At 36.9% G+C, this 24363-nt stretch overlaps 1 protein-coding gene and 1 pseudogene across 1 annotated transcript in view; both read left to right on the top strand.

Moving 5' to 3' along the window:
• The window catches only part of SLC44A5 (solute carrier family 44 member 5), a 309363-nt gene that overhangs the window by 40867 nt on the left and 244133 nt on the right, over positions 1-24363 (top strand). The window lies entirely within an intron of this gene.
• LOC129065664 (uncharacterized) lies at positions 23681-23776 on the top strand (annotated as a pseudogene).

Here is a 24363-nt window from a genome sequence, read left to right as displayed (position 1 = left end):
TCTAAGGGAGCACACACAGAGGTTACTTCCATCCCTGGAGCTTTTATTGAGTCTTGGGGAAGGTAGAGGACCAAATCCACCATAGACAAAACTTTGTTGAAACAATAGAGACCAGCCAAAATTTTAAAAACTTTATTTTTGTAATACTTTCTTTTTCAACATGTAATTCACATACCACACATTCACCCATTTTAAATGCTCAATTTAATTTTTTTAGTATATTCACAGGCTTGTGCAACCATCATTACAATCTAATTTTGGAATAGTTTGTCCCCATTAAAGAAGCTGCAACTCTGTTGACAGTCACTCCCCATCCCTCCAAACTCCCCAGATCCTAGACAATTGTGTGCTTATTTTACATTTCTCTAGTTATGGCTATTCTGGATGTTTCATTTAGTCATTTTTTTGGCCAAATAATATTCCATTTTGCCTATCCATTCATCAGTTGAGAGACATTTGGGTTGTTTCCACTTTTTTACTTTTTGGCTATTATGATTAATGCTTCTATAAACACATGTGTACAACTTTTTCTGTGGTTGTATATTTTCATTTTGGGGGTACATATACCAAAGAGTAGAATGCTGGGTCATATGGTAACTCTACATTTCTTTTTCTAAAGAACTGTCAAGCTGTTTTCTGAGATGGCTGTGCCATTTTACATTCCTTTCAGCCGTGCATGGGAATTCCAGTTTCTCCATATCCTCACTAACACTTGTTATTGTGTTTTTTTATTATAGCCATCCCAGTGGATCTGAAGTGGTATGTTGTGGTTTTGATTTGCATTTCCCTCCTGACTAACTAGTGATGTTCAACATTATCATGTGATTATTGGCCATATGCAGATCTTCTTTAGAGAAATGTCTCTTCAAATCTTTGTTCATTTTTAAATTAGGCTATGTGTCCTTTCATTGTATAGTTGTAAATTTTTTTCTATGTTCTGGATACAAGTTGTTTATCAGGTATATGATTTGCAAATATTTTCTCCCATTCTGGTGTTGTCTTTTCAATTTCTTGATTGTATCATTTGCAGCACAAAAATTTTTAATGTTGATGAAATCCAATCTATTTAGTTTTTCTTGTTTTCACTTATGCTTTTGGTGTCATATAATAAACACTTGAAGGTATAGTCAACAAATACTTTGTGCTAAGCACTATACTAGTGCTAAACATGAGTGAGTACAGGGATTGGCAACTTTTCTGAAGTTACATCATACATCATCATGAATATATTATATTTGAGAGGATGTTTAGTGATAAGGGACTAAATGGTCATGAAACTACTGTGATTCAAAGTGGGCCGATCAAGCCATTTAGTAGACGTATGGATGGTAATACAAGGAGGTAGTGGTATTTTTCAGACACAGATTTCCTTCCCCTTCCTCCTAACCAACCCTTAAACCCTTAAAGAGTTGTTTTTTTTTTTCATGAGTAATTTCCTTTAAGGGTGTGGTGATGAGATTTAGCCCTGACCCTGGATGTGCAAATAATTACTTATATGTCATGTACTTTACATTAATTACTTCACTTAATTTTCTTAAGATCTCACATCCAACTCTTCCACCAACTCGCTCCCTGCTGTTTGAGAAACCTGGTCCTTTCTAAAGGACAATTTCCCATGTAACTTCCTGAAGGGGGTGCTTCTCAGTCTTTCATGCTCTATGTATTACAGGTTTCCCAAAGTTCATTTGAGTTGTATGCTTACTGGAAACCACTCCCCGTGCTTTCAGTTTCCTATAATTTACTGACATTTTCTTTACTCTCTTCATTCTCACCAAGGCTTTCTCATCTTGCTCACAGATTTCCCCTCTGATTTGAGACTTACTACTTTTCTAGGTGTCTTCAACTGTATATTAACCACTTCCTTCTTCTTTACTTTCAATGGTTCCCTATTGTCTACAAGATGAGATTCAAACTTCTCAAAATAGTACTCAGTGCTCCAAATCTAACTATCCATTATTATACGCAGTGTCTGGTGCTAACGAGAGCCAGAGCTGTCCTTTTTGTGACCCAACCACCTGCGACAGCCTGTGTGCATTTCCAGCTCTGTGTTTTCGCTTGTGCAGTTCCTAGCATTCAAATTGCTCTCTTTTCTTTTATTCATATTCTATTCATCATTTAACATCATATCCCAGTGCTTCCTTTTCCTTGGCTACTCATCACTATTTTCTATTACACTTCTTTGAGCCAGACAATTAATACTTATTAAGAACTGTTTATTTACTATAGTTTCTAATACTTTGTACAGTTCAATTTAACATGACAAATATGCACTTTTATTTTCTCTGCTTTTGTGTTTGTAAAACTTTTCCTCTTGGTATGCAACAGAGTTATCGTAAGTCAATGTTACACATCAGTGAGCACTTAGTGTTCACACACTGACTTCCTTTGAAAATCTGAGTCTTTCTGAGTGAGTTTTATTTAATAATAATAATAACAATAATAAGCTATTTACCTTTTGTTGATTTGGAGAGAAATGTGTAAGTGTGATCACTCTGCATATTCCTTCTCCTTAGATGAGCTTGACATTCCATATGAATGTGTGTGTGTGTGTGTGTGTGTGTGTGTGTAATCAGACTGTTCGTTTTTATGACAATGACTCAATATTGAAGCCTCAGGACTTACATAAAAATATCACAGAGTTGATAATAATAGAAAATTATATATAGTTCATGTCTTGTAGTCCTATGTAAAAATTTGGGAAGTATCTAAATATCTAAATAAATATAAATAAGTATCTTTGCTTTTTTTTTCTTTTTGAAAAGTAGCTAACCAACCAACCAACAGTATTAAGACAGTATTTATATATGTGTTTCTTTTTTTTTCCTGAGTGGAATGGCAAATCAACAGTATGCAACTGCTGTGCTCCTAGATGGCAAAGGTCAGTGAACTGTGCTTGCCTTCAATATCCACTTCTGTTGGTTTTAGTACAATGCAGTATCTCTGCTAGTTTACAGGCAGCAGCCTGAAATCTCCGACAGAAAATAACTGATATGTCTCCGCAACCAACACATTTGATCTTCTATAAAGTAATTTGAAACTGTGTGTTACATTTTATCAAGTGACAAAAATTTGAGCTGGTATGTTTCTAGAATCTCTCAGGCGTAAACTCTACAGGGTTCTTGCTATTACTTGAGCATCTTGCTCAGCTATTTTGCTGTTTACTTCTTAAGAAGAAATAAAAATGAAAAATGTGAAGGAAACAAACCAGATTACAAGGACGTTTGCTGTGCCAATTGCGTTCATCTACTATAGCACTAATCAAATTGTCATCATTAGATTGTGAATTATTTATTTTTTTGAAGGCAAGAACTATGCTTTATTTCATTTCTGAACCTAGTGCACACAATACATGGCTCATAGTAGGTGCTCAATAAATAGTTGCTAAATTTACCCATATATTTCTGGAGTGGGCTAATATAGAATGAAGCTTTAATATTTAGACTAAAAATGAATTCTTAATGTTTGACTCATTGACCAAAGATTGTATATTAATAGATTCATAAATAATAATTAACACTCATGTCACCTTTTATTGTTGAAAAAAATGTTTTCACCAGTTGCTGAATTCTTCAGGAAGTGAATGACATACATTCTAATTGACCAGAATACTGGGTACACACTATGTACCTAATAAATGTGTGTGGGCTTGTTTGAACTCATAGATGGAGAGTGTGCTTTGGATTTTAGCAACTGTGGAAACATTTCAGTCTTCTCTATATGAACGATGTTCATCTTTCCTCATTTTAAAACTTCATTTTTCTACAGATGATATTCTGCCTGTCTTGCCTCATCTTCACACCCAGATAACACTTGAAGAGGATGAAAATTGCCTTGATAGAAGCCAGAGAACTTTCTAGATATGAGATTCAGGAACTGGTACTAAATCACAAGGGCACACAAAAGGCAAAGCTATTGGAGAGAAAATATATGAAGTTCAGCTATAGATCACCATTTCCCACCACTCACTTTCCATACTCACTTCTTTCATTTTAAGGAAAAATAGAACCTAATGTGTTACTTAAATATCCACATGCTTCCTGTGGTACTCATATCAAGTCCATGTTGCTCTGGATGAAATTTCTCCCCTTTGCTTGGCATATTAAGGTGTCTATTGAAAGGATTTATGAAAAACTTAGTCATATAATGTCATAGTTGACAGGCTTGGAAAATAATCTAGATAAAACCCTGACTCTCTCCCTTAGTAGCTGTGACAGAAATTAATGGTTTGCTCCTCTGGCCTTCCATCTATAACCCTTTTCTTCTTGTAACTTTTAATGTTTGGGACCAGCTCACACTGTCAGTCTTGTGCTCTAACCTTTTGCCCCAGACAACCACTAGTCTAATTTCTATCAATATAAAGTTGTTTGACTTAAACTTTCATATATATTAAATTATTCACTATGTAGTCTTTGGTGTTCAGTTTCAGTCAGCATAATTTCTGTGAGGTTCAACCATATTGCATTGATTTGTCCTTTTAATTGTGAGTGTTTAGTACATTTATATTTAGTATAATTATTAACATACTATTTTGCTATTTTTTTTTCTGTTCCTTATGTTTTTCATTCTGTTGCTCTTTTCTCCTGACTTTTGGATTGATTGAATTTAAATTTTTTTTTAACTTATTCATTTTTTTTTCAGAGAGAGAGGAAAGGAGGGAGAAAAAGAAAGAGAGAAACATCAATGTATGGTTGCCTCTCGTGCACCCCCTACTGGGGACCTGGCCTGCAAACCTGACATATGCTCTGACTGGGAATTGAACCAGTGACCCTTTGGCTCGCAGGCTGGTACTCAATCTACTGAGCCATACCAGCCAGGGCTTAATTTTTTGTGTGTTCTAGTATATTGCCTCAATTGGCTTCTTAGCCAGATACCTTTTATAAAAAAAATTTATTGATTATGTTATTACAATTGTTCCAATTTTTCACCCTTAGACCTCATCTTTATTCCCAGAACCCCCTACTCCCTCAGACAATCCCTACACCATTGTCCATGTCCATGAGTTATGCGTATTTGTTCTTTGGCCACTGTATTCCCTAGGCTGTGCTTTATATCCGCATGACTATTCTGTAACAACCAATTTGTACTTCTTAATCCCATCACCTTTTTCTCCAACCCTCAGGCCCCCTCTCATCTGACAGTCATTAAAACATTGTCTGTATCTATTATTCTGTTTCTGTTCTGCTTGTTTGCTTAGTTTGTTTTTTAGATTCAATTGTTGAGAAATATGTATTTATTGCAGTTTTATTGTTCATAGCTTTGATCTTCTTAAGCAAGACCGTTTAACATTTCATACAATACTTAGTTTGATGGTGATGAACTCCTTTTGTTTTTTCTTGTCTGGGAAGCTCTTTGTCTGTCCTTTGATTCTAAGTGATAGCTTTGCTGGGTAGAATAATCTTGGTTGTAGCTCCTTGCTTTACATCGCTTTGACTTATGTGTTGTTGGTCCCTTCTAGCTGGCAAGTTTCTTTTGAGAAATCAGCTGACAGTCTTATGGTAGCTCCCTTGTAGGTAACTAATTGCTTTTAAGGTTCTCTCTTTGTCTTTAACATTTGGCATTTTAATTATGATGTGTCTTGGTGTGTGACTCCTTGAGTTCGTCATGGTTGGGATTATCTGTGCTTCTTAGATATGTATGTCTATTTCCTTCACCAAGTTAGGGAAGTTTTCTGTCATTATGTTTTCAGATATGTTTCCAATTTCTTGCTCTCTCTCTTCTCCTTCTTGCACACCATGATGCAAATGTTGGTAGTGAGTTCTTGTTCCAGAGGCTTCTTACAATATCCTTAATTTTTTTTTTTTTGGATTCTTTTCTTTTTGCTGTTCTGATTGGTTTTATCTTGCTTCCTTATATTCCAAATTGCTGATATGATTCTCAGCTTCATCCACTCTACTGTTGATTTCCTGTAAATTGTTCTTTATTTTAATTAGTGTATCCTTCATTTCTGACTGAATCTTTTTTATGCTGTTGAGGTTCTTACTAAATCCCTTGAGCATCCTTATAACCAGTATTTTGAATTCTGTATCTAGTAGATTGTTTGTCTCCATTTTGTTTAGTTCTTTTTCTGAAGTTTTGTTCTGTTCTTTCATTTGGCAGTCTATGTTTCTATGTCACTTCATTTTGGCAGCCTCCTTGTATTTGTTTGTATGTGTTAGGTAGAACTGCTATGTCTTCCAAGCTTGTTAGAGTGACCTAATGTAGTAGGTGTCCTGTAGGATCCAGTGGCACAGACTTCTCTATTGCTCAAGCTGGGTACTCAAGGTATGCCCATCATGTGGGTTGTGTATACCTCCCTTTTTTAATTGGGCCTTGATTGCTGTTGGCATGTTCAAGGTCAACCACTTCCTATGTTCTGTCCTGGGACACACAACATAAGCTACAAAGCGATCTGCAGATGGCTGCTACTTGTGCTAGGCCTGTAGGTGCCAAGGTGGGGCAAATCTGTAAAAAGTGCCAGGCCTGGACCACTTAGCAAGAGATTTGGGGCTTACTGAGGCCAGATATACTTGTTTGAGAGAATTTAGGAAAATCTGAAGCATGAGCCAAGACAAGCCATTGTATGGAAAAGCCACTGGAAACAGCTTGGGCGAGCCCAAAAGTGGGGTGAGGAGGGGCCTCAGGATATCATCATTGTGGGGCCAACAGTGTGAGCCAGGTTGATAGATTCTCAAATATGGTGCCTGCCTGCTGGCTCTGTGGTGATGGCTCAGAAAAGGAACAATGAATGGTCTCTGCCAACACTCCTGTCAGAGAAAGCTATACCCTCAGCTCTTGCCCTGATGCCAGACGACCTAGTTCCTCCCCATATGTCTCTGGTGACTTTCAAGCTGCTGCCTCTATGCTGGAGCACAGAGGGAATGAATACTGAGTAAGTCCATATGAAGGCCCTTTTAAAATGATCTGCCAGGGGGTTCAGCAGTTTCTGTCTTCTGCAGCTTCAATCCCACTCATTTTTATAGCCAGAATTTATGGAGACCTATTTTCCTGCCATTGGAACCTAAGGCTGGGGGACCTAGTGTGGGGCTGGGACCTATCGCTCCTGAGATACCCCTCCTGATTTTTATCTGCTATACATGGGTGTGAGGCCAGCCCATTCCATGTGTCCACCCTTCCTACCAGACTTGATGTGGTTTCTTCTTAACTTCATAGTTGTAGGACTTCCATTCAGCTCAATTTCTTATGGTTCTGAAGGATGTTTGTTCTGTAGTTTAGTTGTGGTTTTGTTGTGGTTTTGTGAGGAAGTAAGCCGTGTTTACCTATGCTGCCATCTTGACTGGAAGTCTAACTATATACCTTTTAGTATTTTCTAAGTAGTGGTTTACATTTATGTCCTTAACATAACATAATCTATCTAAAGGCAATATTCTACCTTTTGGTATTTCCTATTTTCTTTTCACACATCCAGCCTCTCATTTCACAAATGTAATAATGTTAATCAGTATTATTCCATTACACCCTCTCCCAAATTTCATTTAAAACCCTCAAATGACTGACCATTTTTCTGGTACCAAATTTACATTCCTAGCATGGCTTTTAAAATCCATCATGTTTTGGGCTTAGTCCACTTCTCTAACCTCATCTATTGCCACTGCAACTCCAAGAACGCTGATTTTCTTATAATTTTTCAAATACATCTTGGCTTTTGAAATTTCTGTCTGGACTATGCATCTCCTTTGGCCATTTTATGAATTTTTCTGAGGAATTGTATGTCTGTGGAGCTTTTCCTGACTCCTCTCCTACAGGAAGAATTATCGTTCTCTACTCTATTCTACTTACATTTGATGCTTCTTGTGCTCCACTTCAGCTGTTCTTTGCCTTACCTCTTTTCCCAGCCGCAACTGCAACAACAGTTTTTGTGAAGATGCTGCCCATCGTTATGCAGGTACAGCCTGACAGTGCCTTCCTCAGGGCTGTGCAGTTTCCCTCCCACTCCCTTACTCTACCACTGTGGACGCTTTAATTGATGGTGAAGTAGCATGGGACACCCCTGGGACTGTGTTCGTCACTCAAGCATGTGAAAATCCAGAGGAGTTAATGCTCTGGGGGATTCCCTTGACCAATGAAGAACAGAGTAATGGATAAATGCTTCCAGCTTTCTTTCCCTTGGAGATTATCAGGGTGATTTATAAGACTGATTATACAGCCATGGGCATGGGTAGCCAGCCAATTCAATAGTGAATCTTGGACTGACTCTCCTCCCTTTCCTACTTTGCTACCTCTTTCCTAACTGTTTTTCCACTAATCACACCCTTTTGTATTAGGCTCTGTGTTCTGAAGAACCCAGGTTGAGCCTATACATTTATTACCTTGATAACACTGTATTGTAATTATTTAAATGTCTGTTGCTTCTTCCAGACCAGTGATTTTTCAAACATCTTAGAACAGTAATATATCAAACCCCAAAATATAAAACTGGTAAAAGTAGAGCAAGTGTGATTAAAATGAGAATGAGGGCAGAGGCTTTGAAAAGCAAAAACAATGTACTAATTAGGCTATAACTTCATGAGACTTGGAAATATGTTTTATTAATCTTTAACTTCTAAGAACCTGGTATAGTGGCTTGCTCACAGCAAGTAGTCTGTGATGTTCGTTAAACTAAACTAAACTAAATTGAGGGAAAATGAAGTCTAGAAAATATGAATAATTTCCTTTAGGACACAGTGGTTGTGGATAAAGGAAGAAACAAAACCGAAATATAATTTTAGAACAGTGAGGTTTAGTGGGAAAGACAATGAAGCTTTTTATGTAAGCTCAAGTTTTTCCATTCTTGACTCAGTATGTAATTTTCAAACTGTTGTCCTGGTTTCTGCTATATACCAGCAGTAATAGGTTGCAATTGAATTTTTAAAATATCCTCAATTTGTTAAATTGTTTAACCAATATGAAAGATATGGAAAATATATAATTTATAATTATTTTTTAGTCACAAAATTGGAATGGGTGAGATAGAAAGCTAATTTCTAGAAAGTAAACATGCCGCTATAAAACCAAGGAGCCACAAATAGAAGCTCCTCTTATGTATTGTGATTATGATAGATATTGAAAGATGTCATCACTTATTAAAAATGACAGAAACTCCAGAGGGATGGATTTTTGAAATTAGTTATTGTGAGCAAAGTGTTCTGAACATTGATAAGTAGGGAATAAAGCCAAATGAAAAAACCTGGGCAGGAATTTATGCTCTAAAAAAATTAGCAAGTTATATTTTTTGTATAAATAAAGTACTTTATCAATTGATCTACCAATCCACTCACTCACTCATCATAATGCTGTTGAGGTTAGCATAGGAAGACTATGTTAGTGTCTACTCATTACCATCACTCAATAAATTTTTTTCAGTCATGTTTCTTTAAACCAGAACTTTAAACTTTATAGACAGCAAGTTAGTGACTGATCTTCATTTTTTTATTGTAAAAATTGAGCTTATTTATGATATGTGTGAACAGAATAGTAGTCTTGAATACATCTATCTAATCATTAAATTACATTATTGTAAACATAAATGGAACACATGCTTTGTGCTAAGTCCTGAAGACTCAGTAGTGAAATAGTTTATGGATATTAGAGATAGAAGGGACACCAAGAGAGATTGTAGGATGGACCAAAGAGTATAGTTACTGACTAATGACACAGTCATGTAGAAAGGTTAAGTGATTTACATAAGAGCACAGATCTTAATAAATTATTTCTCAGAACATAGTTATTTTTAGGTATTATTTTTTGTTTGCATTAATCCTCTCCCTAAGCATTATTGAATGATAAACTGTGAAGACAATGGCAAAAGAGAGCTGTGCGAATGAGAAAACATTAAAAAGAAAGTTCTTTGAAAAAGGAAGGGCTAGGGATAAATTAGGAAGTAGCAGGGAAACATTTAGTATCATTTCAGTTCATTGGGAAATTTTTCAGACTTGGAATTTTTCTCCTGTTAAGTTACATTTGATTTAAAAAAAATAAGAAAGATGAACTATGGCAGTTTATTGAGAGTCCATCATATTCCAAGCACTTTAATATGTATATTAACTCATGTAATATCCACAACTGGTCAGTAAAATATTGTATTGCTAAACCTGAATGGCCGTTCCTGCCTGGTGCTACAGTGTGTGTATCATTCCTTAGTGATCCTCATTGTCCAGAGTCTGACACGCAGCTTTCAGGTTCAGAAGCTGGGTTTTTATGTGGTCACCCAGAAGTTAACAAGCCCAAGCAAATTGATTCCTTCTAACCAAATTTACAAGAGTCTGATTATGAACCAGAACATCAATTTTCAAGTCTCTATGAGGACATTAACTGCCAAGTAGACCAGAATAGTTATGTCAGCTTGTCAGCACATTTTATTTCCTGTGGGAGAGAAAGCTTGGGAAGTAAAAATAAGGACAGAAAGATGCCAAAGAAGTATAAAATTAGAAGAAAGTGAGCTGGATGCTTTTAATAAGGAAATTGTCATTTAGGTATTGGAACCCAAAGTGCCTTCTCCAACATAGGACAATATCTCTTGGCCTAAGGGATCTGAATATTATTTTAACTAGTCCAGTCTTTTTGTGTTAATTAAGCCTCAGGCGATGGCCAGTTGTTGACTCTGCCACAGCAAGACAGAGAACATTGAGAGTTTAATATTGGATTATAATTAGAAATTTGAAGCAAGACTCAGAAGTTTCAAATAAAGTTTTATGAAGTAGAAAAATGGTTATGTGTAGCAATATGAAATGTCAGCCCTGGGCATTTTAACATGTAAGAATGAAAATGCAAATATAAGAAAAATGTGATAACATTTTCAAAGTGATTTAAAAATCACTTTGAAAAAGTCTTTAATTTGGATATACTTAAGAATAAAAATACTAATCAAGGAAAAGAATCTTCAGAGAAAAGAATAGTTATATCAACTAATAAATGTAGAAGGAATAATTGAGGTATAAAATCAACATTTGGCAACCACTGTGGTTGATTCAGAGAACATTCAATGGATTAAAAATTTTTAAGAGGAATGGAATATACTGATATATTATCATATCATCTCCCCAGAGATTTCTTATTATTTCCAAAGTGAGAAATGGTAACTTTACAATGGAGAAACCTGACCATCACCACCTTATTGAGTGATCAAAATTAGTATCATCAGTGATGGGATAAGCTGAAATTTGATTCCTGGTGTGATGTACTAAGAAAATCACAACATTGGTTTATATTGTATTCCCACTGAAAATGTACAACCCTGATCTAATCACATGGAAACATCAGACAGACCCAAAGGGACTTTTGAAAAATTTCAATGTCTTGAAAAACAAATTGTGAAGGATTGTTCTAGATGAAGAAGACCAACAGATATGCTATCTGCATGTAATGTGTAATTTTGTATCTGGATCAGAAAAAAAATTGTCTGAAGGACATTATGGAAATAATTGTATAAAAATGAAAAAGACTGTATGTTACCTAAAAGTGTTATATAAATGTTATATTCTTGAATTTGATAAATGAACTGTGACTACATAAGAGAATGTCTTAGGAAATGAATACTGAAGTATGTAGATATAAAGAACATGATTCTGCAAATAACTCAAATGATTTAGGAAAAAGTTTTTGTGATGTAGTAGAAAAAGAGATAAAATATGGCAAAGTCATAAAAATTAATGAACCTGGTTGAGGCATATTCAATAGATTTTTTGCCCTATGCTTTCAATTCTTCTATAAGTTTGAAAATATTTCAACATTACAAATAAATTTTTTAATTATGTTTTATTGATTATGCTATTACAGTTGTCCTGATAGTTCTCCCTTTTCCTTCTTCCACCCAGCACCCCCCACTCCCTCAGGGAATCCCCACACCATTGTTCATGTCCGTGGGTCATGCAAATAAATTCTTTGGTTACTCCATTTCCTATACTGTACTTTGCATCCCCACGGCTATTCTATGTCTACCTATTTGTACTTTTTAATCGCCTCATCTCTTTACCCATTCCTCCACATCCCTCTCCCATCTGGCAACCATCAAAATGCTCTCTGTATCCATGATTCTGTCTTTGGTCTTCTTGTTTGCTTCATTTGTTATTTAGATTCAATTGTTGATAAATTTGTATTTTTGCCATTTTACTGTTCATAGTTTTGATCTTTTTCTTAAATAAGTCCCTTTGACTTTTCATATAATAATGGTTTGGTGATGTGAACTCTTCTAGTTTTTTCTTTTCTGGGTAGCTCTTTATCTGCCCTTCAATTCTAAATGATAGCTTTGCAGCGTAGAGCAATCTTGGCTGGAGGTCCCTGCTTTTCATGACTTTGAATATTTCTTGCCAATGCCTTCTAGCCTGCAAAATTTCTTTGAGAAGTCAGCTGACAGTCTTATGGGAACTCCCCTGTAGGTAACTAACTCCTCTTGTTGCTTTTAAGATTCCTTCTCTGTCTTTAACTTTTGGCATTTTAACTATGATGTGCCTTGGAGTGGACCTTTTTGTATCCATCTGGTTTGGGATTCTCTGTGTTTGCTGGACTTGCATGTCTATTTCCTTCACTAAATTAGGGAAGTTTTCTTTAATTATTTTTTCAAGTAGATTTCCAATTTCTTGCTCTTTCTCTTCTTCTTCTGGCACCCCTATGATGTGAATATTGGACCTCTTAAAGGTGTTGCAGAAGCTGCTTATATTATCCTCATTTTTTTTGGATTCTCTTTTCTTCTTGTTCTGATTGGCTGTTTTTTGCTTCCTTATGTTCCATATCTTTTATTTGATTCTCGATTTCATCCACTCTACAGTTGTTTCCTAGTAAATTGTTCTTTATTTCAGTTAGTGTATCCTTCATTTCTGACTGGATCTTTTTTTATTCTGCTGAGGTCCTCACTAAGTTCCTTGAGCATCCTTATAAACAGTGTTTTGAACTCTGCATGTGATAGATTGCTTATCTCCATTTTGTTTAGCTCTTTTTCTGCAGTTTTGATCTGGTTTTCATTTGTGCCTTTTTTCTTTGTCTCTTCATTTTAACTGCCTCCCTGTGTTTGTTTCCGTGATTAGGTAGAGCTGCTCTGACTCTGTGTCTTGGCAGTGTGGCCTATTGTGTTAGGTGTTCTATGGGGTCCAGTGGCACAGCCTCCCCTATCTCGTTACTTGAAGTGTGCCCTTCATGTGGGCTGAGTACACCCTCCTCTTGTAGTGGAGCCTTGGTTGTTGTTGGCAGATCAATGGGAGGAATTTACCCAGGCCAGTCTGCTGCAAGGATTGGCTGTGACCATTTATCACCAACATCCACCCTCTGTGGAAGATGAGCTGTGCAGGGCCAGAGTGGTGATGGTCTGACAAGGTGATGGTCTGTAGCTGTCCACTGGGTGCTCTGGCCTTGGGGTTTCCGATGTGGTGAAGGCCAAGTTCTGCCCTTACCTGTGTTTTGTCCAGGGCTACCCTGCCTGAGCTATAAAGCAATCTGGTATGGCAGCTGCTTGTGCTGGGCTTGGAGATTCCCAGGCAAAGCCAAGCTGTGAATCTAGACTGGCTGCTGTTAGTGCCGTTCCTGGGAATTACTGAGGCCAACTATTGCTTGTTTGAAAGGATTTAGGCAGTTGTGAAGCAATAGCCACAACCAGCCATTCACATGGAAAACAGCTTGAGTGGGCCCATAAGTTGGGTGGGGTGGAATCTCTGGGGATCTTTGAGGTGGGTCAAACAGTGTTAGCCAAGTTGACGGAGTCTCAGATATGGCCCCAGTTTGCTGATCAGTCTGGATTGGTGAGGTTTAATTCCATAGTTCACAGGCTTCCACTCAACCTGATTTCTAATGGTTCTAAGTGATGATTGTTCTATAATTTAGCTGTAATTTTTGTGTGGTTGTGCAAAGAGTCATGCCATGTCTACCTATGCCACCAACTTGAATGGAAGTTCAGAAATAAATTTTTAAAACGAGTGATTAATCACCTTTCTGAGAAAGGTGCTCCTCTCTCCCTGAGTCATGTAACTGAATAGAAAGCATTTGGTAGTGCTGAAGTGAAAGTGTGGACTCCATGAGATAGAACCGATGGCAGAGTTGGTAGATGAATTTGCAGTATCATTTATATAATTCATAAAACAAAGTCAAGTTTCTTATAAGTCTCCCAGAAGTGCTTTACCTTATTTGAAAAACACAGTTCATTTTATAAACATTAATATGTCTCCTATATATGTTAGGAACTTTACTAGGCACTGGGGTTACGGTGATGACTGTCTCCTGTTCTCAGGTTACTGACAGGGAGGGAGAAACTGTTAAAAACAAATTTAATATGCAACAGTAAATGTGCACCTAGAGAAAAAGTCAGTGGAGAATGCATTAATTAAGGCAATATTGGGAGGAAGGGGTGGCAGGGTGGAGGGGAATGACAATAAGGCCCAGGAGTTTTCTCCTTGGTGAGGATGCAGTAATAGAGGTTTCAGGCAAAGAGAGCAGTAAGTCATTAAAAGAAAGCTTAGGGTGTTTGGGGACTTTAAAGTAACTTGGAATTGCTGAGGTGTAATATAGCTTTCCGATTTTCAGTTTGTAATAATAAAAAATAAATTATTTTTAGTATAGCATTTTTTAGTTATGAATATAAGACATTAAAATGGTATTAAATAATTAACACTAGAGAACATAAAATGCAAATTGACCCTTAGATGAACATTTTATTTTGTATGACATGGCATCTCATTATTACTTGAGATTTTTCCTTTGACCTTTTACCTGTAACAGTTTTTGTCAAATTTGAATAACCTATGGACCCTTTTAAAAAAATTATTGAGGAGGAGAGAGAGAAGGAAGGGGAGGTGAAGAGAGAGAGAAACATCACTTTCCTTCGACTTTGTTGTTCCAATTATTTATGCATTCACTGGTTGTTTCTTGTATGAGCTCTGACCAGGGATTGAACCAACAACCTTGGCATATCAGGCTGACATTCTAACCAATTGATCTACCTGTCCAGGACCACGTATGGACTTTCTATTAAGGAAAAAACTCCTTAATTCCCAACAGTGGGTGGGTATCAGTTTGAGAAATTCTGAGTTAGTGGATGAAAGTCTAATTGTATGAAAATATCTTTTCATTACAAATTGTGACTATAAAAGAGATACTGTGTTTTCAATTGACAAAATTGTTTTGTGTTATCAAAGTGAAAACAAAACAAATAATTAAAATATGATCACCATGAAAAATATTGGCAACCATTGAACCCAAAGCTTAATATTCTCAATGTGCAAGTTTTACAAAAATTGTTAATACATTTAGATAATGTGTTAACATTATCTGTGTTTTCAATTGACAAAATTGTTTTGTGTTATCAAAGTGAAAACAAAACAAATAATTAAAATATGATCACAATGAAAAATATTGGCAACCATTGAACCCAAAGCTTAATATTCTCAATGTGCAAGTTTTACAAAAATTGTTAATACATTTAGATAATGTGTAACCCATAGAACACCTAACACAATAGGCCACACTACCTATTTTTTGTATGGGTTACAAAAATTGTTAATACATTTAGATAAACATAAGTACATTGGCAAAGATCCCAAATGAATAATTTATAAAAGGTGAAATAGTCTGGGCAAATCCCTCCCATTGACCTGCCAACAGCAACCAAGGCTCAACTACAAGAAGAGGTTGTACTTAGCCGACACAAAGGATGTACCTCGAATACATAGCTTGGGTGATGGGGAGGCTCTGCCACTGGACCCTATAGAACACCTAACACAATAGGCCACACTGCCAAGACACAGAGTCAAAGCAGCTCTACCTAATACATAGAGACAAACACAGGGAGGCTGCCAAAATGAGGAGACAAAGAAACAAGGCCCAATGAAAGACCAGATCAAAACTGCAGAAAAAGAGCTAAACAAAATGGAGATAAGCAATCTATCACATGCAGAGTTCAAAACACTGTTTATAAGGATGCTCAAAACTCTTAGTGAGGATCTTAACAGCATAAAAAAAGATCCAGTCAAAAACCAAGGATACACTAATTGTTTTTTTAAAAATTATATATTTATTAATTATGTTATTACAGTTGTCCCAATTTTTTTCTCCCCTTCATTCCCCTCCACCCTGCACTACCACACCCCCCAGCATTCCCCTGCTAGTTCATGTCCATGGGTCGTACATATAAGTTCTTTGACTTCTCCATTTTCTATGCTATTCTTAACCTCCCCCTGCCTATTTTATACCTATTATTTATGCTGCTTATTTCCTGTACCTTTTCCTCCATTCTTCCCCGTCCTTCTCCTCTCTGATCTCCATTTCTTGATTCTGTTTCTGTTCTTGTTGTTTGCTTAGTTTGTTTTTATTTTTTGGGTTAGTTGTTGATAATTGTGAATTTGTTGTCATTTTACTGTTCATAGTTTTTGATCTTCTTCTTATCCCTAGATAAGTCCCTTTAACATTTCATATAATAAGGGCTTGGTGATTATGAACTCCTTTAACCTGACCTTATCTGGGAAGCACTTTATCTGCCCTTCCATTTTAAATGACAGTCTTGTTGGATACAGTAATCTTGGATGTAGGTCCTTGCCTTTCATGACTTTGAACACTTCTTGCCAGCCCCTTCTTACCTGCAAGGTTTCTTTTGAGAAATCAGTTGGTAGTCTTGTGGGAACTCCTTTGTAGGTAACTGTCTCCTTTTCTCTTGCTGCTTTTAAGATTCTCTCCTTATCTTTAATCTTGGGTAACTGCATTATGATGTCCCTTGATGTGTGCTTCCCTGGGTCCAACTTCTTTGGGATTCGCTGAGCTTCACGGAGCTCCTGGAAGTCTATTTCTTTTGCGAGGCTGGGGAAGTTCTCCTTCATTATTTTTTCAAATAAGTTTTCAATTTCTTGCTTTTCCTCTTCTCCTTCTGGCACCCCTATGATTCGGATATTGGAACATTTAAAGTTCTCTCAGAGGTCCCTAAGCCTCTCCTCATTTTTTTGAATTCTTATTTCTTCATTCTGTTCTGGTTGAGTGAGTGTCTCTTCCTTCTGCTCCCAATCATTGATTTGAGTCCTGGTTTCCTTCCCTTTACTGTTGGCTCCCTGTATATTTTTCTTTCTTTCACTTTGCCAAAGCCTTCACTCTTTCCTCCATTTTGCGACCATACTCAACCATTTCTGTGAGCATCCTGATTACCAGTGTATTAAACTCTGCATCTGATAAGTTGCCTATTTCTTCGTCACTTAGTTCTATTCTTGGAGTTTTGATCTGTTCTTTCATTTGGACTCTATTTCTTTGTCTCAGAACAACTGTTACAGTGTAAGGGGAAGAGCCTTAAGTATTTACCAGGGTGGGGGCAACCCAGGTTGCTGCATTGTGACACTGCATGTGGGGGCAGGGTTCGAGAGGAAACAATGCTGCTTGCTCAGCTTTCAGTCACTTCCCCCACTACCCAGAAGCAAATTGGGCCTTTCTGGTGCTGATTCCCAGGTGGGTGGGTTTGTGAACATTCTAGGACCCTGTGGTTCTCTCCAACAAGCTCTCCTGTGATTCTGGGAGTTTGTCCCACTGCCACATCCCCCACCTGTTTTTACAGCCAGAGGTTTTGAGGCTTTCTTTTCCCTGTGCTGGAACCCTGGATTCCACACTCTGTCTCATTCCCCAGCTGTTCTTCCTAGTTTATTTGTGGGCAAATGTGGGACTACCAGGTCATCCAGCCACTGCCTTGCCATGCATCCTCTCCACTCCAGCTACTCATCTCCACCACTCCTATTGTCCTGGACGTATGTTTCTTCTTTAACTCCTTGGTTGTTGGACTTCCATACAGTTGATTTTCTGGCAGTTTGGTTATTTTTTGTTTTTAATAAATTTGTTGTTGTCCTTCTTTTGGTTGTGCAAGGAGGCAAAGTGTATCTACCTATGCCTCCATCTTGACCGGGAGTCCACACTAATTGAAATAAAGAACAATTTACAGGAAAACAACAGTAGAGTGGATGAAGCTGAGAATCATATCAATGATCTGGAATATAAGGAAACAAAAGATAGCCAATCAGAACAAAAAGAGGAAAAGAGAATCCAAAAATTGAGGATAGTTTAAGCAGTCTGTGGGACAACTTTAAATAATCCAACATTTGCTTCATAGGGGTGCCAGAAGAAGAGAAAAAGGAAGAAATTGGAAATCTATTTGAAAAAATAATTAAAGAAAACTTCCCTAATTTGGTGAAGGAAATTGACATGCAAGTCCAGGAAGCACAGAGATTCCCAAACCAGAGGGATGCAAAGAGGTCCATCCCAAGTCACATCATAATTAAAATGCCTATGGTTAAAGATAAAGAGAAGGGAGGGAGCATGTGGGAGAATCCATGAGAGGTGAGGGGATTAAGTATAAATACGTAGTTACAGAATAGTCATGGGGATGCAAAGTACAGTATAGGGAAGGGAGTAACCAAAAAACTTATACACATGACCTGTGACATAAACAAGGGTGGGGGTATGGCCTGAGGAACGGGGGGGGCGGGGGGTGCTGGGTGGAGGGGAGCAAAGGGGGAAAAATCAGGACAACTATAATAGCATAATCAATAAAATATAGTGAAAAATAAATAGACACAGTTAAAAAGTGAAATAAAAATGATTAATAAGCACATAAAATGTTCACCTTCAAAAATAACTAAAAATAGCAATTTAAAATGAGAGAACATTTTTTGACCTATAAAATTAGGTGTGGCTCAGTGGATTCAGTGCTGGCCTGCAAACCAAAGGGTTGCCAGTTCAACTCCCAGTCAGGGGACAAGCCTGGGTTGTGGGCCAGGCCTCCAGTTGTGCTCAAGAGGCAAACCACACATTGATGTTTCTCTCCCTCTTTTTTCCCCTCCTCTCCCCTGTCTAAAACTAAATAAAATCTTTTAAGAAAAGAAGAAAAAAGTTAGAGTTTCCAAACATTATAACCTGTGTTGATGAGGATTTTTAATATTAGAAAAAATTGCATGTAATCTGATTATTTAACAGTGCAAAAATAGATTAAAAAAATGCATTGATGTAGTAGGATATTACTTGGATGATAAATTAATGTTTTTGAAAATTTTAAATAATCAAAATGCTTATGCTATCATTCAATATGAGAAGCTGTGAACAAAAAGTCAACATGTACATAGAAGTATTCAGTAAATATACTATGGTAATGAAAAATGTTATCAATAAGGGAAGCTGGGTGAAAAGTATACAAGAACTCTCTGTATTATTTTTGCAACTTTTCTCCAAGTCTAAAATTATTTCAAAATAAAGAGTTACAAAAACACATAGAAAAACTACTGATGGGAAAATAAAATTTTATTACTTATTTTTATGTGGTAAAATAAAGTAGCTTTTTTTCCTTTCATTTTAAAAATGCTTTTTTTTTGTAACAAATTTTTATGAGTTCTATAAACATTAAAAAAAAAACTTCTTCCTGTAATTAGGGGAAAAAAGCTGAACTCAAAAGAAAGATGCCATCTGCCACAATCCAACTTGTTGATCAGTGTAGCAGCTAAATATAAACACATAAATGTGAATGCTGAACAATGGGTGCCTATGGATGGAGGATAAGATAGACACATCAGTTGGTTAGTAATGCATTTCACAGGTGGATCTGAAATGGGAGAGTAGGTAGTAAAAGTGAGGGCTGAGAGAGATTGAGGAGGCTGTGGCATTGGGAATTTTATGTTAGTAGTAAAGAAGAGAATGAAGTCTTCTGAAAAGAGAGTAAATACCTGCAGTATTTTATGTTAGAAGAGAATTAGGCTGCTACTTTGGGTATCTAGGGAGCATAAACCATAGTAGCTAATGGGAGTATTCCCAAAAGATTGACTTTTAATAAAGTAAAATCATTTGCTTTAGATAACCATCTTCATGCTTGTTTTTATCGCAGACTGCTTTCTAAGCAACTCAACTTTGTGGTGATTCAGGCCTTCTGAAGACACAGCCTTTTATCTTAATGAGTGACAAAGGTAATCAGCTACTCAAATTAAGTCCCTCTTGACCTCTATTTTTATGTAAAATATTATTTGTTCAACATTAAATAAGAACACATAGAAAAATGAATATACACCATCCTGTCATTAGGAGCTGTACCTGAAAAACTGCAGCATGTTAGACATTGCGGTTCTCAGTCTTTTCCTATTTGAAGACCTCTGAAGGTACATGATGTCTTCCCGTCTGTGCCCGGGCTCCCTATAGCAGTGATTCTGGGGAAGGTAGGGGCGAGCAGGGGCTATATGGTTTGTAAAAGCATGTACGTCTCAATGTGTACTCAAGTCAATTCTGAAACAGCCTCCTTTCTTCTGCATCACACCCTGCACCTGAAGAGTTATTGCTAGAAATAGAGTCTTTAACATTTTTCTTAGAAGAAGATTGTTTTCAGGCCCCTCTCTCAGGTTGGGAAGCCACAGCTTGCTCTGAGAGAAGGAGCATGGTGTCAGAATCTGCTCCTTGGGGAGGGAGCATTTGACTCCATTTTAAATTTTAACCCTGATTCCTACCGTGTCTGTCTTCATAATCAGGTTTTAAGCCCCTGGCAGACACAGGCCAGACCTCATCCACCTTTTTTACCCTCCTCAGGCTTCGTCTTTAAATTTCAAAGAGGTAGTTACTTAGTAAATATTTATTGAAAATGAATACTATTTTCCTTACAGGCAAATTTTATTTCTTCATGAAGGAAAATGCATTTCTTGCTAAGTAAAAGGTTGCAAAGTACAAATTAAAATGGAAGATATAGAATGTGTAGCTTAAAGCTAAGCAGCAGCTTTGATCTTTGGCTATTTTAGAAAGATTAAAAGGGTTATTAAAAATAAGATCTACAAGTCTAACAAGACTCTCTAAAAAGGGCCCAAGAAAGTGCCTAGTGTCTAAATCTACATAGGCTCCTGAAGGTGCGAATACGTCATACTATGCAGGCTCTCCCTGACAGACACTCTGCTTTTATGAACGTGTTAAGGAAATTCTGCATCCAGAGCCTCTGCTCTCTGAGTGTGAATTGCAATTGTTCCCCAAGTATGAAAATCAGGGAATGATGGGCTTAGAGGACATTTTCTTTTATGCAAATAAACAATATTATTAAAGTACTCATGCCTGGGGCAGATTAGTTTTTTAGGCCTGTTTTCTCCTCTGTAAAAGAGAATAACAATAATTATCTCACAGATTGAAGTAAGGATTAAATTGACAAAGTGCCCAAGTATTTTGTATATGCTGAATAAATGATGGTTTTTATTTTGTTCTTAAGTTGAAATTCAGAAGTGTGTTACAAATAGTTAAATGTATTTGAAGTAGATTTAGGAGGTCTGTATTGTACTTCAACTACATTGTAGCTTAGATTCATTTATGTCAGCAGAGGGCAGGGCATTGCTACCATGTCTACCAACACTTTAAGAGAAAATCATTTCTCAGAACTATACAAACTGGTATGCTCCTGGAGTTTGGGAACCATGATACAATTGTAAATGGAGCGATACCTAGCTCTTTTCCATGTTGTTTATTTAAGATTTATTTCTCTTTTCTGAATATTGGCTATTAGAGATATCACAACTTTCACCATCAGAAAGAAACCACTTCTTTCACAATAATATCCACTTTTTTAAAAACTCCCACTAATTGATGCTTCTGTTGGCCTCTATTTAATGTGAACTAGCTTACAGGCCTTTGATCTTAAATTAACGAGTGACTTTCTCTGTAGCATTTGTAAGTTAGACTCTTTGGACTTGAGTCATTACTCAGTTCACTCTGTGAGGACATTTACTTTTTTATTTTTTCATCAGTTTTTCTTTGCAAATCTTAGAAATGCAATAAATGAAAAAAACTATGATAATTAGAAATCTATGAGAAAAATCAAAGAAAATAATATAGGTCTTGGGCAAAATGTGTCCGTCCATTCATAGGACAACATTTGTGGGACAGAGAAGCTACAGCACTACCAGTGCCACCACTATCACTAGAAAATATTCAGTGAATGTGAAATTGCATGTGAAACTCTGCTAAGTGTCATAATACGAGAATCAGATTGAGACCAGTGACCAGGAATTACTTATATAGAATTTATAAATGGATAGAATAAAAACATCAAGGAAATATTTATATATGGGCATTGCGGCTCTTATGATATATGACGTCCACCTAGATAAAATACAACCATTGTTTTTATAACGAGAATGGTTTGCACAACATTGATGTAACCTGGCCGCCAAGGAGTGTAGGCCGTAATGTGCATGTGTGAACAATGACAACCTCACTGCATTAGTCAGTGGGGGTGGTAGATGCCTTTGAGTGAGCATGTGTACTGTGTGGCTGTGGCATTCACAATGAGCGAGTGGAGCAATGAACCTACACCAAATTTTATGTTAAGCTTGAACATTTCTCTGTGGAAACTATTTGGGTGATTCAGAAGGCCACAGCTATGGGCAGCTGGTGATTGGCAGCCTCATCATGGCAATGCAGCCACTCATGTGTCACGTCTCATGCAGAGTTTTTTGATGAAACCTCAAATCACACAGGTGACTCATCTCCCCTACAGCCCAGATTGGTGCCCTGTGACTTCTGGCTTTTTCTGAAACTAAAATCACCTTTGAAAGGAAAGAGATTCCAGCTGTCAATAAGATTCAGGAAAATATGATAGGGTAGCTGATGGTGAGTGGGAGAACTGTGTGAGGTCCTGAGGTCCCTACTTTGAAGGGGACTGAGGCATCACTGTCTTATGTACAATGTTTCTTGTATCTTATATTTTCTTCAATAAATGTCTCTCATGCCTTGTTAGACTGATGCATAATAGTAACAATGTGACTATGGTCTCTTGAGTTAAAGTGTTTCAGTTTTGGTGGCCACCAGAATAGGACATTAGGACAGAGGTAGGGAGAGTGATAGCTGTTATTTTTTATGTGGGTTCTTCCAGGCTGAGCGAACTCTGGGTCAGTCTGGTGCTAGCACCTGAGGCGAGCTGAAGGCTTGTGCTAGGTTTTGGAATGTGCCATTGGCTCCTGTGGCTGTGGGAGGGTTCATGGAGGAGTCCTGGAGCATGGAGCTCCGGGGCGCTGTTTGGCTTCAGGGACAACAAAGAACGCCAATGCTAGAGATGACCAAGAGGAGACTAGGGCAAATTGTCGTAGAGAGTAGTTAATAAATTTCATCAGAAACTGTTGTGAGTGTTAGGTTTCTGAGGACACGTTAACAGCACAGCCAGTAAACATTTGAATAGGACTTTCAAGCTGAAGTTTAAACAGAGTTTATACTTTAGTTTAAATGGGAGTACCTTAATTCATTCTTTATTCATTTCTCCATTTGAAAGGAAGTCTTTATAGTATGTCCTAAAGCACTGATGATTTATTTGTATTAACATCTTAGTTTTGCTAAATGCCAATAAATGCTTGCCTTATATTCACTTTTCTGTTAGGAAATTGCCTGAAAGAAAATGTTTCATTGTAAAATTTAACAAATTTGTCATAAATAATGTTTCCAGAAACTAAGAAGCTCTTCTATATTTTATATCTATATCTGTATCTACTTCTGCATATGTATCCATATCTACATCTACCTGTATTGTTCAATGATCACATTCTCAAATATACTGGTATTATAGAAAATAGAAATTTACATGTTTAGATGGACTTAATATGATTAAAAATCATATAAAATTAAAAAAACACATACTTTAAAAAAAGACTGCAGTAAGTGAATGTAAAGGCGACAATACTGTCCTTACACCCTAAGACAAACATAATTAATCAAGACCCATCTGTTCATTCTTGGATTTTCTATGCTTCTTCTGTGGCTGGTCTCACTCTGATGGCACATATCAGCACTGCAATGTTATAGAGAAAATTAGCATAGCCCCTGTGTAAAGATGATACAAATTTGTAGTCATATTTTTGTGTAATTAATTACTTTTTCTCTTTGTGTTCTCATAGCACAGTGTTTATATACATTAGTTGTCATCTTGCGGTATTGTAATTGTCTATTTGTCCCTCTTATGAAACAGGATCCCTAAATTAAGGAAATGATACTTTGTATCCTTAGTGGTTAGCATGTGCCTGGTTTCTGCAAAGCCCTCCAAAATGTTTAATGAATGAGCAAAATAATGAATAAAAGCTTTATAGTCAATGAGTAAGAAATATGCAGAAATTCTTTGTAAACATCATGCTAATCCAGAAATTGATTCTGAAACAGTTAATCCTTTTCTTCCCTCCTCACCTTGTCACCTGATGACAGAAATTCTATTTTAGTGTGATGCCCACACGGCCACCTTCTGTTGATAACTGGTGGGCACAGCTCAGTTTGATGATGGACAGATGGATAAGCCTGCTGCTGTTCTTGGCCATAAGACTGTTTCTGTCTACTCTCTTAGATGCGTCAAACATCCCTTTCTTCCCATCCCCCTTTCTTTCTGCAGGACTGTACATATTTTCTCTTAACACTGTCTTGCTATATTTGCAATATCAAGGCTATAAGTAGGCTTTG

Source organism: Pteronotus mesoamericanus, unplaced genomic scaffold, assembly GCF_021234165.1.
Source record: "Pteronotus mesoamericanus isolate MK-2021 breed Mesoamerican mustached bat unplaced genomic scaffold, CSHL_Meso_final contig_181, whole genome shotgun sequence".
Taxonomy (NCBI): Eukaryota; Metazoa; Chordata; class Mammalia; order Chiroptera; family Mormoopidae; genus Pteronotus; species Pteronotus mesoamericanus.
This window is presented reverse-complemented; position numbering and strand designations above follow the sequence as displayed.